The sequence below is a fragment of the Oxyura jamaicensis genome, chromosome 2 (assembly GCF_011077185.1).
Source record: "Oxyura jamaicensis isolate SHBP4307 breed ruddy duck chromosome 2, BPBGC_Ojam_1.0, whole genome shotgun sequence".
Lineage (NCBI taxonomy): Eukaryota > Metazoa > Chordata > Aves > Anseriformes > Anatidae > Oxyura > Oxyura jamaicensis.
The window spans coordinates 48,994,733-49,006,225 of record NC_048894.1 but is presented as its reverse complement, the minus strand read 5'-3'; the positions used below and the strand labels follow the sequence as shown (position 1 = coordinate 49,006,225).

General features: G+C 37.0%; 1 long non-coding RNA gene across 1 annotated transcript in view; it reads right to left on the bottom strand.

The window, feature by feature from the left end:
• LOC118162827 overlaps positions 1 to 10,075 on the bottom strand; it is a 19,469-nt gene extending 9,394 nt beyond the window's left edge. The window contains exons 1-2 of the long non-coding RNA XR_004748653.1: positions 10,056 to 10,075; positions 9,089 to 9,093 (exon numbers count right to left, since the gene is read on the bottom strand). This is a non-coding gene — a long non-coding RNA (uncharacterized LOC118162827). The remainder of the gene's footprint in view (positions 1 to 9,088; positions 9,094 to 10,055) is intronic.
• Positions 10,076 to 11,493: the final 1,418 nt, after the last annotated feature.

Below are 11,493 nucleotides of genomic sequence, written 5' to 3'. Positions count from 1 at the left end.
TTTTTTTTTTTTTTTTTTTTTTTTTTTCTTCTTACTATAACTGCTTTGCACTCTATTTCACCATCTTTTTTGAAATTCACTTTCTGTTCTTGCTGTTTATGTCAAAAACTAATCTGCTTTACAATCTGGCAAAATTATTAAGTAACTCAGCAAAAGATATTTGTTTCTGTATCATCAAACTTTTGTCCTCCGGCTGTATCTTTATGGATGTACTTCTGTCTGTAGTTCTGCACAGTTTGTGCTGAGAATGACAGTCTTGAGAAATGGTTGGTTTTATTGGCAAGCATGACAATACACTTATTTTGCTAGGAACTCTTGTACCTTTTGTCATCTGTAATAAATTTGAAGGAGACAAAGTTGGTTTCTGCTATTTTTACTCTTTTTATTTATTTATTTTTTTTAACCTACATTTGAACATATGTTTTATTTTGACACATTTTAGTTGTTTATCAATTATCTCTAGTTTTTACCAACTCTGGACATACCTACTATTGTATCCAAAGATCTGTAAATTTCTTACTATGTTGTTTTAAACAATTTTCTAGTTGTAGTGAAAAATAATTTGGTCTTCCACAGGAAAGTGAAAGGAAAGTGAATTAATTTAATATTCTGGTGTTCTTAATTGTGTTAGAAAAACAGCTTCTGATCATCTCACCTGTCAGTTGGTTCTGTGTAAGAGAAAAAGATGATTTTTGTAAACTTTTTTTTTTTTTTTTTTTTTTTTTTTTTCCCTGTGGATTTTACTATTCTTGACTGTTCAGAATGATTTTGTTTGGTGGTTTTGTTTGTGGTCTTGCATGAGCAGAGCGTGAGTGTAGCTTTGGGTAGGAGCACCAATAACAGTAGTCCAAATAGAATCTTCATACTTTAAATGAGGTTTGCTGGCTATGGATACATTTAACATACTGCTCCTACAAAGTAAATCCACATCTCAGGTTGACTGTCTGTTTCCTGCATGTCCCCAAAGCAGCTACCCACTGATGACTGTGGGTAAAGTGGTGAAGTGGTTGGGAGCTGCAGGCTTTCAACAGAAGTTGTTGGAAGGAAGGATCAAGAATCTTGTGGGTTTCTGCTCTGCTGGTCTGTCCAGAGCAGCCCCTATCAGAAGGGGAAATAATGCATTGTAGTGCACTGAGGTGACAAATCCTCCCTTTACAGCACTACAAGAGGTAGGGCTTTCTGATGCTTTCTGATGCCAGCTTTATTGTCAGGTTTCATTTGTTGTTCCTGGTGTATATTTTGGAGTCATGAGGTGAAAAAATGACTAAATGGCAAGTGAGTATTTGGAAATTTCTGTCAGAATGTAGTAACTTGGAAGGCAGTAACTTTACATGTGACACTGTAATGGAAGGTGACTTTCTTGCTTCCAGAAGAAATTGCATAGATTTGAAAGATTATCTTTTTATTTTATTCTAGACTCCCACCCATGCTATTTTTATTTCTTGAGCTTTGTAAGAATGTTGTCTTCCACACATCTGTAATTTTGTAAAGGTGACACCAAGTGGAAGTGATATTGCATTGAGTGCACCTCCTTCCTCACCTTGCTGCTTTGTCTAAGATTTAAATGCTTAGATTTTCTTCCTCCTTTATCTGCTGAAACTGCAAGTTTCTCCATTAACCGGTAGCTAAGAAACAATTCTTACTGCACTGACTGAAGGTACAAAAACTGTATCAGTCTTCTGTGATTTTTTTTATTGAAATAGAATACTTCACAGTTTGTTTTATTTCTGAGTTGGAAAGCTGAAATTTCCCACAGACCTCATATTGTCATAAGTGCTTATAGAACAGAACTGATTTTTAATTGGCTAAAGAGGCATAATGTTAGGAAAGAATAAAACTTTATTTCTAACATTAAAAAGTTAATGTTCTTAAAAATCTCTTTATTACAAAATTTAAACTAAAAGTTCTACTGATTGAGGTGATTATACTCAGTGGAAGAAAACTGACCAAATCTTACTTGATTTTTATTATTTTTTTTCCATAAAGATTTTTTTTTTTTTTTTTTTTTTTTTTGCAACTCTTTCTTAATTGTCTGGTTTAGCTTGCTTACCCTTTCCCCCCCCCAAGAATTATTTCTGTGATGAAGTTAAATTCTAATATAACATATTCACAAATCTGACTATCTAATTGTGTTTAAATTGCATTTATTAAACTTCTGGTATTTGCACCTTTAATAATTAATATAGGTGACCAAAATCAGGCATGTAGGAATTGTTATTCAGGTTAATTTAGAGTCCAAAAATCTGCAATATTTTTAACCAGTACAGGAAACAGTCTTTAAAAGCAAAGGTGTAATTGTCATGCATTTCAGAACACAGCTGTTATTCCATGATAAATCTGATGGATTAATACTGTGTTATATTTCAAGAATATTTATATAACAGTAGAATACTGAAACCCAATACATAAACATGGTGCTTTGGATTATTTTTCTGCAAGATGAGGAATCCTGTTGCTCAGGATACTTTGGAATTGGGTTTCTAACTACGTGAATGAATCTCTGACTTGCTTGTAACCTCACCCTCTGTACTTACCCTTCTTTTTCTTCAGTTTTGTAACTTTCATCTCAGAATTTGCTTTATGAAAATCTGTTTTGCAAATCCATGAGTGTGGAGACCACCTGAATGTCATATTCCAGTGGAGCAAATATTAGCTTTAAATAGAAAAATAAATGCCAAGTTCTAGTCTGCACTAGGCTACATGCGAGTTCTTATAATTTATTGACCTGTGAAAGCTGCTTCAGCCATTTTGCTTAAGTACCTCCAATAGAATATTATGTGTTTATCCTGTTCAGTTATTCAAGTTGGTATGCTATAGAAACATTTTGGTGGGAGTGCTTTTGTCTACACTACTTTCTACCCTCAGTGAAGCAGCAGCAGTAGTGACTATCTAGCGTATACAAAAGGGTTTCCCTGGCCTGATATTCTCCTCTTCTTTCTGCTCTTGTGTCCTGTTAATCATAGCAATGTACATGAAAATTGTCAATGCAGAATTCATCAGCTTCCCAGTCCTTCCTGCTGTGCAGGCTACGATTGTCATCAGTTAAAATGTTTTCCCATGGACTAAATGTCTAAATGTCTACTCAGTCTACTCAGACACTAGTACTTTTTTTTTTTTTTTTTTTTTTTTTTTACTGATGTGGTGAACAGGTTAAAGCTTGATGTAAACAACATTCACTTTGCTCCGCAGTACCATGTATTCCAGTGCATGTGTGGAACTGGAAGGCAATAATAATAACAATAATAAAGGAAGGCACCATTAATTAGGCAGCTCTTGCACTGTCAGGAGTGGATAATTCTAGGTTTTGATGTCCTTGTATCATTTTGAGGGTTGTTCTCTAGTGTTATAACTTTTTTTTTTTTTCTTTTTTCCCCACCACTTTTGAAAGTGTATTAGATACAAGTAAGCAGCTGAAGATGACAGAATTGACCACTTCAGATCTTACTGCTTTGCCTATTTTTCATTTTGCTTTTATATAAATACTTAACACTCCATTTGCTTGGCTGTTGCTGCCATTGCTTAAGTTTTCATCTCTTCCTTGTTCTCATTGTGGACTAGTAAATAATAGCATTTGGGATTCTGTTCTTTTACAGGTTTCAGCAGTGAAACCTGTAAAAGTCCAAATATCACAAGTGACAACATTAATAAAAATAAAACAGGCTGAGGCAATGCTTCTACCCATATAGGAGAATGAACTCCATGCTTTTTTTTTTTTTTTTTTTTAGAAAACAAGTTCTTTATTCAGTGATGATTATGATAATGATGTTGTTATTGTTGTTATTATTTTGTACTGATCAGGAAGGACAATCCTGCATGTTTATTTGACATATATTTCTGGGATAGGGAGTGAGCAGTGCTCCCACCTTTCTGTAGTGTCTTTGGAAGACCGATAGTAGAGCTGTCACACCCATCTTGGACAGCAGAACCGGCAGGATGGCTGGGCAGAACAGGCAGTCTGAAACAATTCCTAACTCTATCAGGGTGTTAATTTATTTCTGACCGACGACGCTCTTGCGGTCACTAGATGGCAGTATATCCTCCGAGATAACAAAAGGGCCTCAAACATGGACCCGAACGAAGTTGGACTGATACGATTTGGATCAGTCGGTATTACATTAAATCGCTTATACTGTTGGTGAAACAGAAATTTACATCGGAAACTAAATGCGGTGTTTTCTCTGAAGTGTGAGTTTTGCCGACTGGGAACTGTCCAACTATGCTGTTATTTTTCTCATCTTCCCTGCCCCCAACCTAAGTTTTCAGTTTATTTGCTTTTTTTTTTTTTTTTTTTTTTTTTTTTTCCCCTTGGGAGAGTAACAGAGTGTGAAGGGAACTTGAAAGAAAAGTTGTGAACAAGTTGGGAATTTTATTTGTGGCTTTGTAGGTTACTAAAACAAATACAATAAGATATCTGGTTTGTAGTATTCTCAGATGCAGACTTAATTCTATTCTTGTAGTAATATTCTCCATAAAAACTTCTGAGCATTCTGCCTCAGTATTTATGTATCACTTTTTCTTTTCTTCTTCCCCAGAGTATCAATAGCAATTTTAGAATGCAAAACATTTTTTTTTAAAAAATTTGCATTTAGAGTTCTACATTTACTATTTTCTTAATGCTCTTCAGGTTGCACTACCTGCATTATTTGTTTATTTAATAAAAATACTTTATATATATATATATATATATATATATATATATATATATATATATATATTTAACCTTCTGAAAAACCTGCTTGCCAAAACTTTTAAACTACTGGATTGTTTTAATGCTAGCAGTCTTCTAGTGGTACGCAATCCATAATATCTTGAAATAGTTTTTTTCAACTATATACTTAATGTTTTTAGAACAAACACTCAAATAGACGTATACTGCTTGATGAATATTGGAGTATAATGTATTTAATACACCTAGTGTTGCAAGCTTTTTTTTTCCTTTAAGATGTTTATATTTTTTTTATAGAAATTAAGCAATCAAAAAGATATTTGTTGTATCGTATTTTATTTAACCATTTATTGCATGCTGTGTTTTTTTTTTTTCTCAATGGCATGTCAATATTACATCGATATCATCATTAGAAATTTTATCAATCATACAGATTTGCAGTGTATGCTTATCATGATTTGTAAAGCATGCATTGCATATTTCTCTTAAAAGCACATCAATATCATTAGAGAATCAGCAGTCAAATAGATCTGTATAGCAAGCATGTGCTGAGCATGATTATATTTAGAATTTAGGTTTTGTTTATTTCTCCTTAAGTTTATTTCTGCTTCTTATCAAAAGGGCTATCTCGATACCATCTTTTACTGTAAAACCTTTAAAATAGTGTTTCTGTAAACACAGTATGATATAAACCTCTTCCAGAAACTCTAGTAATAGTGCATTAGGATTCACAAAGGTATCATAAAATGGTTTGTGAAAGACTTATAGTATCCCAAGCCTTTAACTTTCCAACAAAAGCTTTGATTTTTGAGGGTAACTTTAGTACTGCATACATGCAGTTATTTATCACTAGTTCCTGCTTTTCTTTAACAGTATTAAAATGTTTTCTCTGCAAATGTTATTAACTTTTAGAGTTTAATATTATAAAAAAGGAAAAAAAATGTCTAACAATATATGAATCTTATTTCTTACATATTTTATTCAATTTGTATCAAAAAATGTAACCTAGTATTAACATTCTAAGATGATGAAAACGTAGCAATAGAGTATAATTTTGTGCCATATGCTAGAGAATTAATGGCATGCCCCTATCACTGTAAGATAGCAAGCAATTAACTGTTCTTCCACGTGCATGTGCATATTCCCTATTTTCCCTATCAAATACAGTGATTCTTTAATATTGGAAAAATACAGTTATTATTCAATTCTCCTTCAGATGTCAAGGTATGTAGAAATTTTGTCAGAGAAGCAAATCAAGCCAATTATCTACAGAAATAATATTTTTTTCCATTACAATGTTGATTGTAAACTTAATGGAGAGACATTATAATGCAAGTTGCTTTTGTGTCTTTTGTAAATAACAATTATTGCAGAGTAGAATTTTGGCCTTCTATCTTTATAACCTGTGAAACACTCATTTATTTTTAGATTTGCTTTAAACACAGTAATATAATAAGGAATGGCAGAGTCCTACTTTAAAGAACCATTTGTTTGGGCAGTAAAAATATAGCCTCTCAACATTCTTAACCAATTATCCTTCTTTTGTTTATGCTGTTTATGGCTTGTGGGGTAATGGCTCCAGCAGAGCTAATAGTCGGCACCAGTCTGGACATCATTGCAGGAGAAAGATTCACTTCTCACGGAGATGACTACTGAAGTTGCCCCAGCCTGTGTGAGGTCTCTGTGAGGGTCACTCTCCTGACATCTTGCAGTAGGTGAGGACAAGGACATAGCATATACCATTTAAATACAGATAGTTTAACCTTGCCTAACGTTTCACCTTGGATACTGTTGTTTTTTCATAGCTCCCTTTTCAGAGCTAATATAGTAGCTTTATGGGTGTGGAAGCATGATTTTTATCTTGGCACTGGTTTGAGGATAATCAGGTCATCTGTAGAAAGCAGCCTGAACTCTGACTCCACTCATTTAAAACCAATGATCTCCCCAGACTATCTGCCTTGACTGTGTACTCCAGCAACTAATGTTGTTGATTTATATGAAAATCATTTATACTTATTTATTTATTTATTTATTTATTATTTTTACCCATTGTTTGCTGCATTAAACAAGTTACTCTGCTGTAGTCAGGGTAATTGTACATTCTGGACTTGCTTCAGATGCATCTGTGCCTCATGGGAGTCAGTCACATGACAGCTATACAGAGATTTTTTTTATGTCATCAAATTGTGTCCTCTATGCCTATATCTGATGCAGGGGTCATGAACTTTAGGTTCAGTAATAGCAGAAAATAGGTCTAGATGAAGAGAGAGCCTTCTGGAGGATTGCATGGATAGTACAAGCACAAAGAGAAACTGCTGACAACTAAGCTTTCCTAACTGTCAGGTACTTATTTTCAGCTGATGCAATAATAATTTGCACAGAACAATAAGCTGTATTGCTGTATATAATATTCTTTTTTTCTAATGACTCATTATCCTAGGATGATGAGGAGATGAGTAGAATATAAGTGTATTAAAAACGTAATTGCTTTTCTATTCAAACAAAAGCATGCAGTGTATACATTGTGACAAATGCCTAATGAATAGGAGTGGAGCTTTTTTGTTCTGTTTCAGTTTATGGCAATACCTGCCATAACTGCCTATTTAAAATCTTAATTGCTTTTAATTTTAACAGTTACCTGATAGTTGCTTCTGCTTGGAGAATCATACATGAGAATATGCCTCTTCACTGCAGATAAGGGCTGTTTATATGTCAAGTATGTTAACTTTTATGATTGAAGTTACACAGTTGTAAGATGAATTTTGTACAACTATTGCTATTATAAATACAATAGCAATATATTTTTCATGCTGTTGTAGTCAAAATGCAATACAAATCCTTTGAAAATATTCATGGGAAAATATGTTGCTTTTAAAGATGTCTGCATTCTATGTCTGTCTTTTTTCCATAGAAGTATTATCACTTGACTTGCATTAAAACATGCTATTGTTAAAGCCCGCCTTATGCAAGCATCCATGTTTGGTTCTGATACTCGGTGGTAAAAACCTGAACTGCCCAGGCTAATTATTCTGTTCAGATGACAGTGGTCCCATGTAGTCACTTCCATAAATACATTAGAACATGAAAGATGCCAAGGCAAATTTTTATTTCTCTTACAGACCCACAGTGTACCTTTTCTGTTGATGATCAGCATTCCTGGGCTGTAATTTTGGACTCTTCATTATCATCATCTCAGCTAGAACCACCACAGCATGCGATATTTTTACATAATTAAACTTTGTCTCTATCCTTGGCTTATTACCCAAGCCACTGAAGTCCTCTCCAAACCCATCAAGGCAATGGTTATGGAAAGAGTTCCTACAAACTATAGGGACCAGGGGACTATCTATTAAGTAGGAACCATGCCTTTTTCTGTTGGTGGTGTTGTGGTATTTTTTTTTACTGGGGAATTTTGGTCTTTGTTGTCTATGTCACTTCAGTAGTTTTGTATGAGCATCCTTGAGAGATATTGTGATTAAACTGTCTTGAGTACTACGTCGTGATAAATTATCTTTTAACTTCTGAGGAGACTCAAAGACCATGGTAAAGGCAGAAGGACCATGAACTACACCAAGGTGGGATGCAATGCAGGCATAAAGCAGCATGTGCCTTATCACCCACTGTAGGCTGTGGTCTCTGCGCACAAGGCTCGACCAAGTGTGCCATCTCTGACAAGGTGTTAGTATGGGATGTTTAAGTATTCTTTCAGTTAAAACCCAGTGGAAAGCAAGATTTTCTTTACTAAAATTAAATGCAAAGACATATGACTTGGTAGAATAGTCAATATCTGGCATGGCTATTGACTTATTTATTTATTTATTTATTTTCTAATGGTGCTTTAAATATTTTCAGAACTTTTGTTTCTACTGCATAATTAAAACTTCACTTTCTCAAAACAGTGACATTCTCTTTCCAACCAGTAGTTGTTTACCATTTGCCCTGCAAACATATATGAACAGATACTTAATTTATGCATTGACTAAGTGCACTGCTTGTTATATTATGGCTCTATAGGACAGAAGTACACTAAAATAATTACAGAACGGTTTGGATTGGAAAGGACCTTAAAGATCATCTGTTCCAACCTCCCTGCCACGGGCAGGGAAATTTTTCACTGGACCAGGTTGCTCAAAGCCCATCCAACCTGACCTTAAACGCTTGCAGGAATGGGGCATCCACAGCTTCTCTGGGCAACATGTTCCATTGCCTCATCACCCTCTGAGTAAAGAATTTCTTCCTTATACATAATCTAGATCCACCTTCATTTACTTTAAAACCATTACCCCTTCTCCTATCACTACACTCCCTCCAGCTTTAAAGAGTCCCTCTACAGCTTTCTTTTAGCCCCCCTTGGTTACTGGATGACCACTATAATGTCTCCCCTGAGCCTTCTCTTCTCCAGGCTGAACAACCCCAATTCACTCAGCCTGTCTTCACAGGAGAGGTGCTTCAGCCCCTTGATCATTTTTGTGGCCATCCTCTGAACTCATTCTAATACACCCATGTCCATCTTGTGCTGGGGGCCCCAGAGCTGAACGCAGTGCTCTAGGTGGGGTCTCACGAGAGCAGAGCAGAAGGGGAGAATCACCTCTCAACTTGTTGACCGTACTTCTTTTGATGCAGCCCAGGATGCAGTTGGCTTTCTGGGCTGCAAGTGCACATTGCCTCATATTATTATTGCCTAACTAGCTTATATTAAGCTTCTTGTCAACCAACAGCCCCAAGTCCTTCTCCTCAGATCTGCTCTCAATCTATTCTCCACCCAGTCTGTATCTCTGGTTGGGATTGCACTGACCCAGGTGCAGGACCTTGTTTACTTGGCCTTGTTGAAGTTCATGAAATTTGCATAAGTGCACCTCTCAAGCCTGTCAAGGTCCCTCTGGATGGCATCCCTTGACACATCTCCCATGTGTCAACCGCACCATTCATTTTGGTGTCATCAAGAAACATGGGTGCACTCAATCCTACTGTCCATGTCTTTGAAAAAGATGTTAAATAATACCGGTCCCAATACAGACCCTTCTGGGATACCATTCTTCACTGGTCTCCACTTGGATATTGAGCCAGTCAGTCTCACTGGTTGAATGCAACCACACATCCTATTCCTTATGCACTGACTGGTCCATCCATTGACTATGTTTCTCCATTTTAGAGACAAGGATATGTGAGACAGTATCAAATGATTTCATAGAATCATTAAATATCCTGAGTTGGAAGAGACACAAAAGGATCAAAGAATTACCTGGGATGGAAAAGACCATAAAGATCACGTATTTCCAACTGATCTGCCATGGGCTGGGAAACCTCCCACTAGATCAGGATGCCCAGGGCCTCATCCAACCTGGACTTGTACACCTCCAGGGATGGAGCATCCACAGCTTCTCTGGACAACCTGTTCCAGTGCCTCACCACCCTCTGAGTGAAGCATTTCCTTCTTACCTTTAATCTAAATCTATCCTCTTTTCATTTGAAACCATTCCCCCTGTCATGTCATTATCTCCCTGAGCAAAAAGTTTTTATAATCCCCCTTTAAGAACTGAAAAGCTGCAAGAAGGTCTTCCCAGAGCCCCTCTCCTCTTCAGAAAAGCCCCAGATCTTTCAGCCTTTCTCCATAGGAGAAAGGAAGTTAGTGACCCAAATCACAGTTCACCTGCAAAGGCTCATATATGTGCTGGATGTACAGTATTCCCTTCAGTCTGTGCTGTGCATTTGCCGAAGCTGCAGGACAAACTGACAGCTCACTGTAATTTAGGAAACATGTAGGCAGCTCCCACTTGTCACCAGTTACCATGCCACCTGGGTTTCCTTGTCTTTAAACCTGCAGCAAGAAGTTCTTACGTGTACATCCTTTCTGTCTGACAGTTGAAGGGATGCACGGAGTGGTTTTCTTTTAAGAAAATCCTATATCCCTTCCAGGGATTGGATCTGAACAGCATGCTGGTCAGAGCCCTGTTTGGATCTGCACAACCCAGTGTTCCCAGCACCTGAAGGCATGTAAGATTATCTATACTAGCTTCTCTTTCTTTGTGTTATCTCTAATAAATGGTATTTTAAGTAATATTTTGCAGAGTCTGAGTGCCTATTTTACTGAGATCATGAAGAACTGGCACCTCCTGGTGCAAAAGTCAAGGGCCACCAAGGTGATCAAAGGACTGGAGCATTCCCCCCCTGCGGAGAGGCTGAGAGAGATGGGACCACCCAGCACAGAGAAGAGGAGTCCCAGGGGGAATACAATCAATGCACACAAACATACGAATGGAGGATGCAATGAAGATGGAGCCATGCTGCCTCCAGCGGTGCCCAGTGCCAGTACAAGAGGCAACAGGCACAAACCAAATCCAAGTGGTCCACCCTGAATACTAAGAAGCACCCCACTAATGTGCATGTAATGCAGAACCAGCAGCCTCCCCTCCCTGGTGACCCCCCAAAGCTGCCTGGACATAGTTCTGGCAATTTATCCTAGATGGCACTGCCCAAGCAGGGGGGCTGGACCAGATGACCCCCAGAGGTCGCCCCCAACCCCAACCAGCCTGCAGCTCTGTGAAAATGGATGACAGAGACGGGAGAGTTATAACATTATACAAACACAGAGAGATCTGAAGGACTGAAATTTGAACAGAACATCAAAACAGAGAACCATGCCCTTAAAAGGCAGAATTAAAATACAACAATGCAATGTGGGGTCTTCTCAGCTTAAAAGGACAGAAAAAGCAAAAAACTCTGACTCAGCTGTGAAAAACAGGTAGTACATTAAAATTAAGGGACAAACTTCTAGTAAACAGACAAAAGGCAGATAATGTATACACATAACATGAATATCTGGTATA